The sequence below is a fragment of the Lagopus leucura genome, unplaced genomic scaffold (genome assembly GCF_019238085.1).
Source record: "Lagopus leucura isolate 7727_CA_CO unplaced genomic scaffold, USGS_WTPT01 Super-Scaffold_100001, whole genome shotgun sequence".
NCBI classification, from domain to species: Eukaryota; Metazoa; Chordata; class Aves; order Galliformes; family Phasianidae; genus Lagopus; species Lagopus leucura.
Window position 1 is genome coordinate 69475537 of NW_024962262.1, and position 12663 is coordinate 69488199.

Below are 12663 nucleotides of genomic sequence, written 5' to 3' on the forward strand. Positions count from 1 at the left end.
GCAGTTATCTAGAGGCTTCATTTAATAAAATAATTAGGAATTTGCAATTATTGTCTATATCTGGAACAAATCTTACTTGTTATTTCTATTATAAAAGCAATTCTAAAATTATAGTGCCAGTATTCAAACAGCGATTCTATAATACCAACCTTACATAACAAACAGAAAGGAATTATCTAACAGAAGCACTACTAGTACAAAATGATTTCTGAGTAATAAGCCTCTTGAATTGTGTGAAATAATCAAGTTATATAATTAAACAATGTTGCCAATCTTAGTCTCTGATGATTAAGTAAAACCTCAACAGCGTCTACTCATCTTTAAGACTACACAAAATGCTCCCCTCTGCTCCAGGTGGTTGAATTTTCAAAGCTGGTGGGAATTCACTCTTTGCATTCAGATAAAGTACAAAAGAAATTCAAGAGCACTTGTGCATTTAAACACAAAACTGTAAAACCTAGGGGCCCATCAAAAAGCTCACTTCCAGCCACAAAGGCTGGTGGCATTAAATATGAAAGTAAAAAGTAGCAGGAGAAACATAGGCATAGACACAGGCGTTCATAAATTTGAGTCTTCTTCTAGATAAGTTTGTGTGAAACTGGAAAATGCTTGGTTTTCTTACCTGTTTTTTCTTATAGTTTCCTTACCTGTTAAAACCAGGGACAAACAAAGTCCCATCCACACCATGCAACATTTAAGTATTATAAGAAGGAGGATACACTTTGCTCTCCGAATGGTAAATTACTCATAAATTGACCCTCAAACAAAAGAAACAGAGTCAGCCAAGAGATAGCTGTCAACATGGAAATATGCTTTTGCTGAACAAGGAGAAGCTTCTCACTGTGGCTAAAATCTCAGCAAACACTGTATGTGCCCCCACTCAAGTTCAAAGCTTTTCTTTGATGTAATGCACACTAATTGGGAAGAAATTGGAAGTCTGTATTTCAAGAAATGCCGATCTGCTTTAAATTTTGGGTAGGGAACATTATTTTCTGCAAGACAGGAGCAATGTTATTTATTTTATGATTGTAGCCAGTGTCATACTACTTCCTCCCGACTTCTAAGGGGTTCAAACTGAGAAGGAGGTGTGTAGCAGGTAGGAGAGGGAGGGAAGATGAAAGCCATTGTTCTGAAGTATTTGGCTTTGGAAGATCTCAGTAGCAAGAGAAACAAGGAATAAAAATACTGAACGCAGAAACTGTAGGTGCTCTGCTGAGCAACTGTCACTCACATGGCTCCAGTCCGTTGTTTAGAGCCATGAAGGAATAATAGGTGAAATAATAATAGGTGAAAAATGTGGTTTGGAATAACAACAGGTAGAGAACCCAAACAGCCCACGGAAGCTGAGTTGGCATGCAAAATTGTACTGGGGAGTTTGATTCCATGGAGGAGTATGTTCAGTGCAATGTTACTTTGTACAGACTGCCATTTACAACCCAATGGGAAGAATGCAAGAAAGGTGGTGTAACAGGGAAGTCGCATCACCTCTGTTCTTCCTTGTATAGGATCCAACTTTCGTTCTCTTTCATGCCATCTCAACTGTCACCAGGAGTACATTCCAACCCAACACAACAGCTGGGCCTCTTGCAGGTGATTTTATTGACAAATATTTCACAGTGCTGTTATCAGTCTGAATTCATAATGATCCCTGTGGTCAGTTCTCTTTTTGCATATACATAAGACATATATTTTTCAAAAAAGGTAGAGCACGCTATCAAGCAGACTGATAGCAAAAGCAAATACATGCTGGGCAAAGTTTCTCATTCTGTGTCCTCAGACAAGACCACACCAGCCCATTCAGGCTTAAATACCAATGCTGTCAGCAGCCAAACAGCATACAACCTATTTGGTGTAAATGAAATAAGAAAAAACAAACAAACAAACAAACCAAAACCACAACCAAAGAACAATTCACCCCCCAAAAGAAGAAACAATCAAAACACTTGAACACCTCATTTTGATTGTAAATTTGAACTCCATAAACATGAAATGCATTTTCACATATGGTGAAATCTTTCTGAATTAGAACTAGCACACTTTATAAATACAGTATTCCACTCATTCAAAAAATTAACTTGGAAGTGGAAGGCTTGTATGCTATTAAAAGGTGGGACTGTTGTTGGTTATTCAGCTGGGACACCCAATAGAAGCTGCTCTGCATAATAGTTGATCTATTTTAAAACCTATGTGAGAGAAAGACCTGAAAAGAAACATTTATAGCTCTCCCCATGTATTAAAATCTTCCGTCTCCTGGTAGCTTCACATCCTATTGATAAATAAAATAAATAATCCTATTGATAAATAGGTAATTCAAGCCATTATGAATTCTTCAGAGCACAGCATCCTTCCATGGTAACACATGCAGGTTTTGAACACCAGCAAAGATCTGAAATCAAAGACTTGTTAGCATTTTCATGATTCAGTTTTCTCTGCTTATCTTTGTCCAAACAGTGGCCTTCTAATGCAGTATTGGAAAGAGAGGTAACCTAGTTACCCTTCTGCCAAAGACTAGGGATATCTGACATGACTAGCCCACTAGAAATGCGTGCTTCTGTTGTTCCAGAGGGCTACTTTGCGCAAGGTCTACTCCCCAAATGACAGTAAAAGAACCAAAGTTTTCACAGATGCTCTCTGCTCTTGTTATCATCATATCATGCACAATAGCTCAGACTGGATCTTTACAAAACATCATTTAATGATGGCTGTGAGTTCCTTCTCAGCCCTACAGGTGCTGTAGCATTGATTCTGATCTCAGTGTGTGAGGTTTCTCAATAGCCTAACCCAAATGAGGTGGGCAATCACGTGCATGGAAATTTCTACATTACAACCACACCATCATTGCCACTCCTGTTAGAGATATACAGCATCACTGCAGCAGAGATTGTTTTGTTTCCTGAGAGAGTTATAAAGTGCCAAAAGAAATGTCAGGTGAAATTAGCAGCATAAAAGTAGGCACCCGTTTCTTTTGGAGCTTGCAGCATTTCAGAATAGATGGACTGCCAAGCCACAAGTTTCTCTCCAACATTCAAAAAATTAGAAGCTTATTAGTAAACGGAGGTGTTCATTATACCAAAGCCTAACATTTAAAAAAGCCTGTGTGCCACGTTTGATTATGGAATACCATCACTCTAGCTTGGCACTGCTCTTCAAAAGCTCTTCAGCCAGAAACCATAATGGTTTGAGAAGCAGCATCTATGTTATTATGATTCATTTTTATTTGCTAGAATAATCCTTAGCTCATCTGCATTATATGCAAAGAAAAAAATCAGATATTCAAGGATTAGTTAATTCAGATATTAAAAACTGCCTGCAGTTCAATGTTTTGTGTTCCTATAGAACACATTTATAGACAGTGAGTCTAGCAAAGCAAGCTGGCTTCATTTTAAATAAGCAAAGAAACTGCTCTAATTACCAAACTAATCCAAAAGAATCAATATTTCCCCAATCAAGATATATAATGAGAACCTTCATGCTATTTACTCAGCAATGGATAATTGCTTCTTAAGTCCGCGGACTACACTGTTCACTTTCAAGCCCATTAAATGTGAAATAGTTATTTTGATTCACTCTATTTATGTTCCTGTTACCTCCACTACAAGCAGTCAAATTTTGGAAATATTTGTAATAATTGAAACTTCTCTGCGTTAATAAGGAAAGTATTTTTTTGTAACTAAGTTCATCATTACTTCCAGGTGACTGGAAGCTTATTTAGATGTATGGTTTGTCCGATTTCAAGAGTCCCCTACTTCAGGGGCTCCTAGAGGCTCGCTCTTAACTCATACTTAGGGTCAGCATGTCCTGATGTTTGCTTGTATTGATACAGGCTGGTTGAGTAGTTGGGATCAATACATATTAGATTAAAGACCAATATATTAATGCTCAGGTTGGAAAAGGCCTTAAAGATTATCAAGTCCAACCACAACCTGACCATACTACCCTAACTCTAACAACCCTCTGCTAAGTCATGTCCCTGAGCACCACATCCAAATGGATTTTAAACACATCCAGGGATGGTGACTCAACCACCTCCCTGGGGATCCTAATCCAGTGCTTAACAACCCTTTATGTAAAGAAGTTTTTCCTGACACCCAACCTAAACTTACCGTTTGCTTTTAGCTTAGCAAAAGGAATTGATGCATGTTAGTTCTAAAACGTTCCAGTTTAGCTTTGCTTGGTATGTGAATGGTTTTGTTTTCCACAGTCCATGCTTCACTGAAACCACAACAGATTGCTTTTTATCTATATACTACATACTGGGAGTTTCTCTGTATCCACCAGGTGCAAGGACTTTTTCTTGGGTTTCATATAAATTGTTTTGAGTAATAGTGTACCAAGATACAAAGTTGCTCATTATGGCATAACAAGCAATGGAAATATGTCAAATTGGAGAAAAACAGCTGAAAATCAGCCAAAGGTCACTGTGATTAAGCTGAAAATAAAATAAAAGAGATGAAATCAGCAGTCTTCTGACAACTAAAGGTCTGCATTGCACGTGTTCACAGGATTTTAGCATATATTAATGAGTTCTTGGAAAAGAATGAATACATATGCCATTTCCAGTAAATACATCACATATGTATGCCTTAACTGTGTATACAAAGAACCTGAACTCTGAGAGTGCACGCCTGATTTGTCAAGTCACCCAGTATGTACCATGAATAAAGGAATGCCTACTTTCTAACACCACATAGGGATTAAAGAGTTTACTTCTGGACTTTCTAATGACAGCATAAATAATCTTACAGCAACCACTTATTCCTGATTTGTAAAAACAAGATGTATCTTAAGCTAAGCTGTAATCATTTCAAGGAATTGATGGCTGTAGGCACAGAGGGATGAGTAGACTGAACACAGCAGCACACGTAACTGCTCTGCAAGTTTATGTTACCAAATTTCCCAGCACTATGCTGGCTCACAGACATTAATAGTACAGACATTCTCCTGTGAGGTACACATCACAAGAGTAAGCAGCAGCGCTATACCTGCAATGAAAAAGAAAAGGAACTGCAGGATAAGATGGTTCTCTGTCGGAGCCCTTTAGCTGCTTTCTTCTGATACAGATCTAAGTTATCTAGATGACTCCTTACTGAGTATAGCAGAAGCTCAGGAAGGGGGAATGAGTATCTTCCTTGAGAGTCATGCAGAAATGACTTTCTAAACCACTGGCAGACAGACCCAGCAGTGCAGCTGTCCTACACACACACACTGGTTCTCCACCATGGTGGAACAATTTCTAAAGCAGCCCAGCCACCACAGGCATCATCTCCAGCTCAGTGGAGGGTCACAAAGATGACAAGCGACCCAGACTATCTCTTGTATGAGGAAAGGCTGAGAGACTTGGGACTGTTCCACATGCTGGACAGAAGACTTGTTATCAATAGAATCAGAAGATGTTATCAATATTTCTAAATACCTCAAGTATGGGAGTCATATGGATGAGGCCAGGCTTTTTTCAGTGTGTGCAGCTAGAAGACAAGGAGCAATGGCCAAAACTGGAACACAGAAAGTTCCATTTCCATACAAACTGGCAAAAGAAATTCTTTGCTGTCAGAGTGACAGAGCACAGGCTGCCCAGAGAGGTGGTAGAGTCTCCTTCCCCGGACATATTCAAGATCCACCTGGATGCTTTCCTGCTCAACCTACTGCAGAGAGCCTGCTTTAGCAGGGGGTTGGACTCTGATCTCCAGAGGCCCCTTCCAATACCTGTGATTCTACCATTTACCAGCCATTTTCTATCACAGATGTATACGGTTGCACAAACTTTAACCTCTCAATCTTGGATCAAGCCACACTTGTGCAACAGGCTACTGGTCCAAATGAACATGAACACCAAAACCATGGCAGAAACAGAGAGACTCTTAAGGAAACAACAAATGTGCAGAGCCTTGTGACAAAATTGGCTCTTGCTTATATGGAAAAAAAATAATGCCTTTTGCAAGAGAGTCTATAGGCTAAGGAGCACATTCACCAAATTTTAAGAACCTTAAGGAGGACTTAAGTTGCATTTAGGCACCTGCTCCTAGGAGCAGCAATTACTAAACTCTTGTCCAAAAACAACTTATGGATCTTTGATTTCCCCTGAATTCCACTGTGCTCACACTGGTCCTTGATCACTCTAGTAGGACAGACCAGTGATGGGCCCTGTTCCCAAGGTAGCCAGCACCTTCTGACAGTGCTGTTCCTTCCTCTCAGCCTCCTAGGGAACAAAACAGTGTGGTGTAGTCCCACTGTTTTCAACTATCAAGAGGATCCAGTGCTTCACAAAACACAGCTGGTACCCTTGTTTCTTTCAAATGAAAATCAAGAGAGCTGACCTTCTGTTGTCTCTCTCCTAAATAGAGGCTCAGTAGTTAGAGGGGCCATACTCAAATGAAAGATGTGATAACAATATTCTCTCCACACTGAAATAGCTCAGAGCAACACTTCTCACCTGGCATAAGAATGCTGCATGCAATAACTCACACAATAAACAAACAAACAAAAAATCCAACACTGAGAAACAACCCAACCTACTCAAGTGTTTCTGAACTACCAAGGAAAACTATTCCTTATTTTTACAGTGTCCCAGCGCAGTGTGCTATCTATTAAAAACAGATGGGAAAGAACATTACTTTTTATGTTGTGCAAAATCGACTCTTGGCTTAAATATCATCCTACACCAGACTAACAGTAGGGAATATGTCTCTGGTAGCAGCTTTTCAGAGTAGAGGCCTCTGCTTTACAGGCTTTGAAGCTGCCTCTTAGTGCTGATAAAATAAGTATGAAAACAAAGAATGTAAATGGTTTCTAATATATTCTACACCTCTCCTTGCCTGAACTAAAAGAAAATTGTGGCTGTCATTACTGCTTTTGTGAGCCACTTCTTGTTTTAGTCTGCTAGATCTTTATGTCCACAACTGCTTTGCGAAGGTTCTGTTTTTTCACCCAACCAACTTATATTAAAAAACAAATCTTCCAACAACTGTTACAAATTGCCACACTGGTGAGACTGAGAAAAATATATCCCCCAGGATGATATACTGTAAGGACAAAACCAGCAGGAGATACCTACAGGGCCTCTGCTTATGAACAAGCCCAGGAAAGAAAGGGCAGCCATTAGGAGAGGCGCTGCCATAATTCAGTCTCCCTGCACTTTATTCCCTCACCTCCTCGACTGTGTGCCCATTGGTACCAGTTGTGCTCTTGCTCATGAAATGGAGATTTGTTCTGCATCAGAAGTGTCCACTGGGACACTGAAAAGCTCTCAGTGAAATTTCTCTAATCCATATTAACATCTATCGACCCGCTCAGGATTTATCTGAACAATGAAGAAGGCGAAGGCTGAAGGAATTATTCAGGGGATTATTCAACCTGCGCAGCTTCCAGCAAAGCCATCCGCCTCACTTGGGACATTTCATTTTCAGAAGAACCTTCCATGCTTTATCAACCTGAGATAAAAGAGTCAGGCATGCACTATGACAGACACAGACACCAGGCTTTGCAATCTGCAGGGCTGGGTTAGAGAAGCCCAAATTCTGTCTTCTCCAAGCAGAAATAGAGCTTAAAAATCCACCAGCTGTGCATAGTTCATACAATCCTGTCCTCTCAATATATTTTAGCTTCTCGCTAATGCTCACATTGATGGCCTTAAACAAACAAACAAACAAAAAGAAAGAAAAGAAAGAAAGAAAAAGAAAAAGGCAAAAATTGCAGCCGTAAAAACTGAAAAATAAGCCAAAAGGTAGCAAACACATAAAAACGGGCTTTGATGCATTTCTGTGGCATTGCTTACGCACAGCAACAACCTCAAGAAAAAACACTGCAAAATCAGCTTTGAAAGCAACTGGTCACCATCACAGTATAACGAGGCTGTTTCATCTGCAACCCTCACCCACCAAAGCTGCAATGGCCAGCATTAGCCAGATTCAGGTGAAGTGGCTAATTGTGAGTGCTTGTGCAAAATTTTGATCCAAGAATATGTGGGGGTTGTAGATGTGATAATTTGCCCATCCAGTATGATCTGAGATAAATGTTTTAGCTCTCTCTCCAGCTGGATTAAAAAAAAAAACAACTTCAAATGGGATATACCTTTGCATGGAGTGAATACAGACTGTGGCTGCTACAGTGCATTACAGTGCACATTGCTTTGTGAGACTGAGCTTTGAAGGGAATCTCACAGAAATGAAAGTTTTGTGGGAGGCGACTTGTCCTATAATAGACCTTGAAAGGTTATAAAATACCAAAGCAACACTGTCTGTTTGCAAAATCACCAGAGCTAAATTACTTTCCTATATAAAAAAAAGCCACTAATAGCCCATGAAAGGGGCAGAGTACCACAGAGATCATCATTAAAATGTCAACAGCTGACACTAGCCAGTCCATTTTTAAAATTTTGTCCTGGAAATCTCTGCCCCATTGCTGTGTCAGTGGGATCTCATCAGCTTTTTACTTTTGCTGCCACCTTCTACGGGTGAGAGACCACTGGAAAAAAAAAAAAAAAAGTGTTGCTGTAACTAAACATTTTCATATCAGGTTACCAGATAAAATTTAAAGGCTATTTGGCTTAAAGGCAGCCCAGTCTGAAATGACTTCAGAATCAGCTGTCAAGAGATTTCTAGGAACTCTGTAAGAACCACTTCAAAGCACATTAAGGCAGTTCCAAGTACAGTTCCAAGGAGGGAGGAAATAATTTAGCATGTAAGGAGTCACCTCAGTAAGGGTTTATCTGTGGTTGAGTCTTTGCTGCAATTAATACCAACAGGTACAGCATGCATGAAAGCACACGAGTCAACTCTACAGCACACACCAAGCTGAAGCGCAGGTTTCCCTAAACTAAATTCAAAGAGTGGGTGATGTTTGATGCCTCTCCTGGCAATCCATAGAGATCTATGAGAAAAACAGGATGTGCACCCCCCTTTTTTTCTAAAAGCATCTAATTGCTACAGACAAAACACAAATACAGAAACATGGGGGATGATTTCTTTCTTACCACCACCACTGTGGACCACTTCTGGCACCTGGCAACACTCAGAGCAACAGGAGAATTCCCATCTCCTCCCTCCAGGAAAGTACCACTGCTTATATTTCAAGAGATTTGCTTTCTCATTTGCCTATAAACAAAAAAGATATTCTTCAATGAATGAGGGTAAAAATATTTTGTTTAAAAGCAAAATACAATGCAAATAACACAGAGCTGCTAACCCCACTCACCCATCCTTCAGCTCAAACTCTCCCTATAAACGTTAACTGTCTTTTCTTTAGGTAAAGAAAAAAAGAAAACAAAACCAAAAAACAGCTCCGTCCCTCTTCCCATGTACTAATGTTACACTCTGCTCCACATGCATCAACTACCTTTACTTTCAGAAGGTCTGGCTGGCACATATCTATGAAATTAAAAGCAAAAGTGCTCTATTTATATTTAGTAGTGAAACTGCACCTCCTATTCAGAAATGAGAAGGGGTTTGCATACTGAAGAACTAACCTACTTTTCCTAGCTTTACTAATAAGCATAACAAAGGGTATTTCTTCTACCTACAAAACCCCGTCTTCATAGAAGTTACTTGAAAATGAAGCAGAAGCAATTATCTATTCTCAAAACACACACTTAATCCCTATATTTTATTAAGAGTGAGGTTTTTTTAAATGATCTTGAAGCAATTAAGTTAATCATTATTTAATTTTAGATTTACTGAACTGAAGATTTACTTCAGACACAAGCTCACTTTCCACATAATTTAGTCACAGTAATTAGAGATGCACTTTACCCAGAGGTGGCTTGTTTAAAGCATGCTATCTGATTTCACAAGCCCTGCAAACTAGATGCAACGTTTATGTAGAAATCTACAACTCAAACTTCAAAACAAGAATAACCCTCAATAAAATCAGATTTAACAGACTGCAAACCTGTTTTTTTCTCAAAAATAATAATTACTTTTTCTCAAAAGTAATAATAAAGCCATTCAAACATCTATCCTGCAACTCAGGAAATCACAAAAGTGAACACATAACATTTATCAAACCCACCACTACTTTTACCAGAGTTTAAAGACGTTGAATCCTAGTCTGTCCCGAGTTGAAAGGGACCCATAACAATCACTGAGTCCAGCTCCCAGCTCCACATAGGACCACCCAAAAATCAGGCTATGTTTTAATCAGGTCTAATTTTAATCAGGATGTAGGGCCTGCAGAAAAATGCATACATTTAAGAGAATGCCCAGCAGACATCTGATACTGGAAGTAACCAGAACTCCATTCTCCACTGCAGAATTCTGTGACAGTTGTATGAGAGAAGCAGAAATGATAACCAGGCATATAGGCTCATATAGTGAATACAGAACCACAGAATCATTAAAGTGGAAAAGAGTTCTCTCTGTTCACTAGATTCAGTGACCAGTCCATCCCCACCATGCCCACTAACCGTGTTCCTCACTGCTTGAACATCTAAAGGGATGTTGACTCCATCACCTCTCTGGGCAGTCAGTTTCAGTGCCACTCCATTCTTTCTGAGAATAAATATTTCCCAACATGAATATTTACCCTGCACCCTACACCATTCAAAAACTGCTTTAACTCTGACCTACTTCAGAGAACTTTGTGCAACCACACTGTTGACATCGACTCACACCAACAACTGGTGAGCCATTCAGCAAGCTGGTAATGCTCTACCTCAAATTTAGGTTTGTACAGTTAATGGCATCACTGCCAGTCCAGCTGGGCAGGCGCAGTTCCCAAGGTCAATTTTATGTCAAAATGTGTTTGCTGGTTTTTGGAGCAAAGGGTGCCATCATCCACCATTTCTGTTAGAGGCAAGGGAAACAGATGACCAGGCAAGCATTTTAAAAGATTACATCACTTTCTACAGTTCTTTCTTGAAAACTGTCCAACAAAACACAACTGCTCAGCGTTCAGATTCAACTGTTTTCAAATCAAGAAAAATCTCATTCTCTCCAAATATGGAAACTATAGATTTTTTTCAAGATTTTAAAATCCCTACTGTTATGATGTAATTTGGCTTTCTGCACAGAAAGGGCCACGTGAACATGGCATCAACCACACACAAGGCTTTCATGAAGAGTGACAAAAATTAAAACATGTAGCTACAAAGACAGCGGGACATGAAAGATTTACTGAAGGGAGATTACTGAAAATAAAGGTAAGTAAATTTAGGTAAGATATTAGGAAGAAATTCTTTCCTCAGAGGGTGGGGAGGTGCTGGCACAGCTGCCCAGAGAAGCTGTGGTGCCCCATCCCTGCAGGCGCTCAAGGCCAGGTTGGATGGGGCCCTGGGCAGCTGAGCTGGTGGGAGGCAGCCCTGCCCATGGCAGGGGTTGGGGTTAGGGTTAGGGTGGGCTTTGAGCTCCCTTCCAACCCAAACCATTCTGTGCTATCTGGACTTTCAGAAAACATTAAGTAATACTTTTCTGGGTGGCACTGCATGAAGTAAACAAGTTGGAGACCTGTCACTTGGAGTTGACATCAGTAAGGATCCCGCCCAAGAGAGATGGTGACAGAATAGTGTGGAGAGAAAAAGCTGCAGACTTTCCATGAGTCACTAACAAACACACTAAATAAAAAACAATATCAGTTTGCTGGTTCATTTTCATCAATTACAGCTTACATAAAAGATGACAGCAGATGATGACAATGTTGGAAAGCAATTTCAACAGAAATGAGAATTGAATTGTCATGCAACAGGTAACACAATCTTAAAGGCTGGAGCCACACAAGCAAGATGGAGAGTTCCTAATATACAGTGCACAACTCCCCACGTAAAACAAGCAAGCTCAGACACATGCTGGAAGCTGGTGAGTGCCAGGAGTAGAAGGGCCTTGATGTACTAGCTGATCTTAGCACAAAAAGGCTGGAAGTCACCACAGAGATGCAGCTGTGCAAAATGCTTATGCAATCCTGGGATATATCCAGAGAAACATTTCCAAGAGAGACAGAAATACATGGAAATACAGAGAAAACTCTGCTAAAATCCCATTTGGAATATTGCACAAGACAGATCACCTACGTTCAAAAAGGAAGCTCTAGAAACAAAAGAGTCTGACAGAATGCTTCCACACTGTGCGCACGGTGACCTGCATGCATGGCCTGAACAAAATGGTTTAGAGTGGATGCATTTGCCCCTGTAAGACAATAAAGATAAAGATGAGGAAGGGGAATAAGCTATCTGAGCCAGAAAGGCTGCTGGTACAAGAACAGAAAGGCATCAGCTGATCAGAAGCGAGTTTCAGAAGGAACCAAATCAGAACAGCAGTGTTCTCGGTGAAGCTTTCAGAACAACAAACCCATGTGCTTAAGGAGTCCTTTGTGACATTTGTGAGAAGGGCATGACGATACAACACCTGTTCTTTACAGTTCACAGTACTTTTGGGCTACTCTATCTAAACATCCACTGAAGGGTCTATGAAACAATCACAAAAGCAGCTGGTTCTTTGTGGGGTAAGTGGTACAGTGTGTGGCTTACAGAAGAAAAATACATAAATAAAGCTGATTTATAGGGGAAACTGTAAATAGCTCAACTCATCTTCCTTGCAGGCCAAAAAGGCAAACAAATATCTCCTAATTTAAAATAGTAATTTTAGCAAATTTATTTACATTAAAACCTTCACCTGCCAAGTACGGTAATATAAAGCGTGCATTATAAAAGCTCAGCATAAAAATATTCGAGTCCTGCTT

The 12663-nt window shown here is 39.9% G+C and overlaps 1 protein-coding gene across 2 annotated transcripts in view; it reads right to left on the reverse strand.

Annotated features, from left to right (window-relative positions):
- The window catches only part of AGPAT3 (1-acylglycerol-3-phosphate O-acyltransferase 3), a 92376-nt gene that overhangs the window by 42239 nt on the left and 37474 nt on the right, over positions 1-12663 (reverse strand). The window contains exon 2 of one of the 2 annotated variants that reach the window (XM_042867239.1): positions 8969-9089. The exons of the other annotated variant lie outside the window; for it this stretch is intronic. The gene's annotated coding sequence lies outside the window, so the exon portion shown is untranslated. The remainder of the gene's footprint in view (positions 1-8968; positions 9090-12663) is intronic. 2 annotated transcript variants of the gene reach the window in all.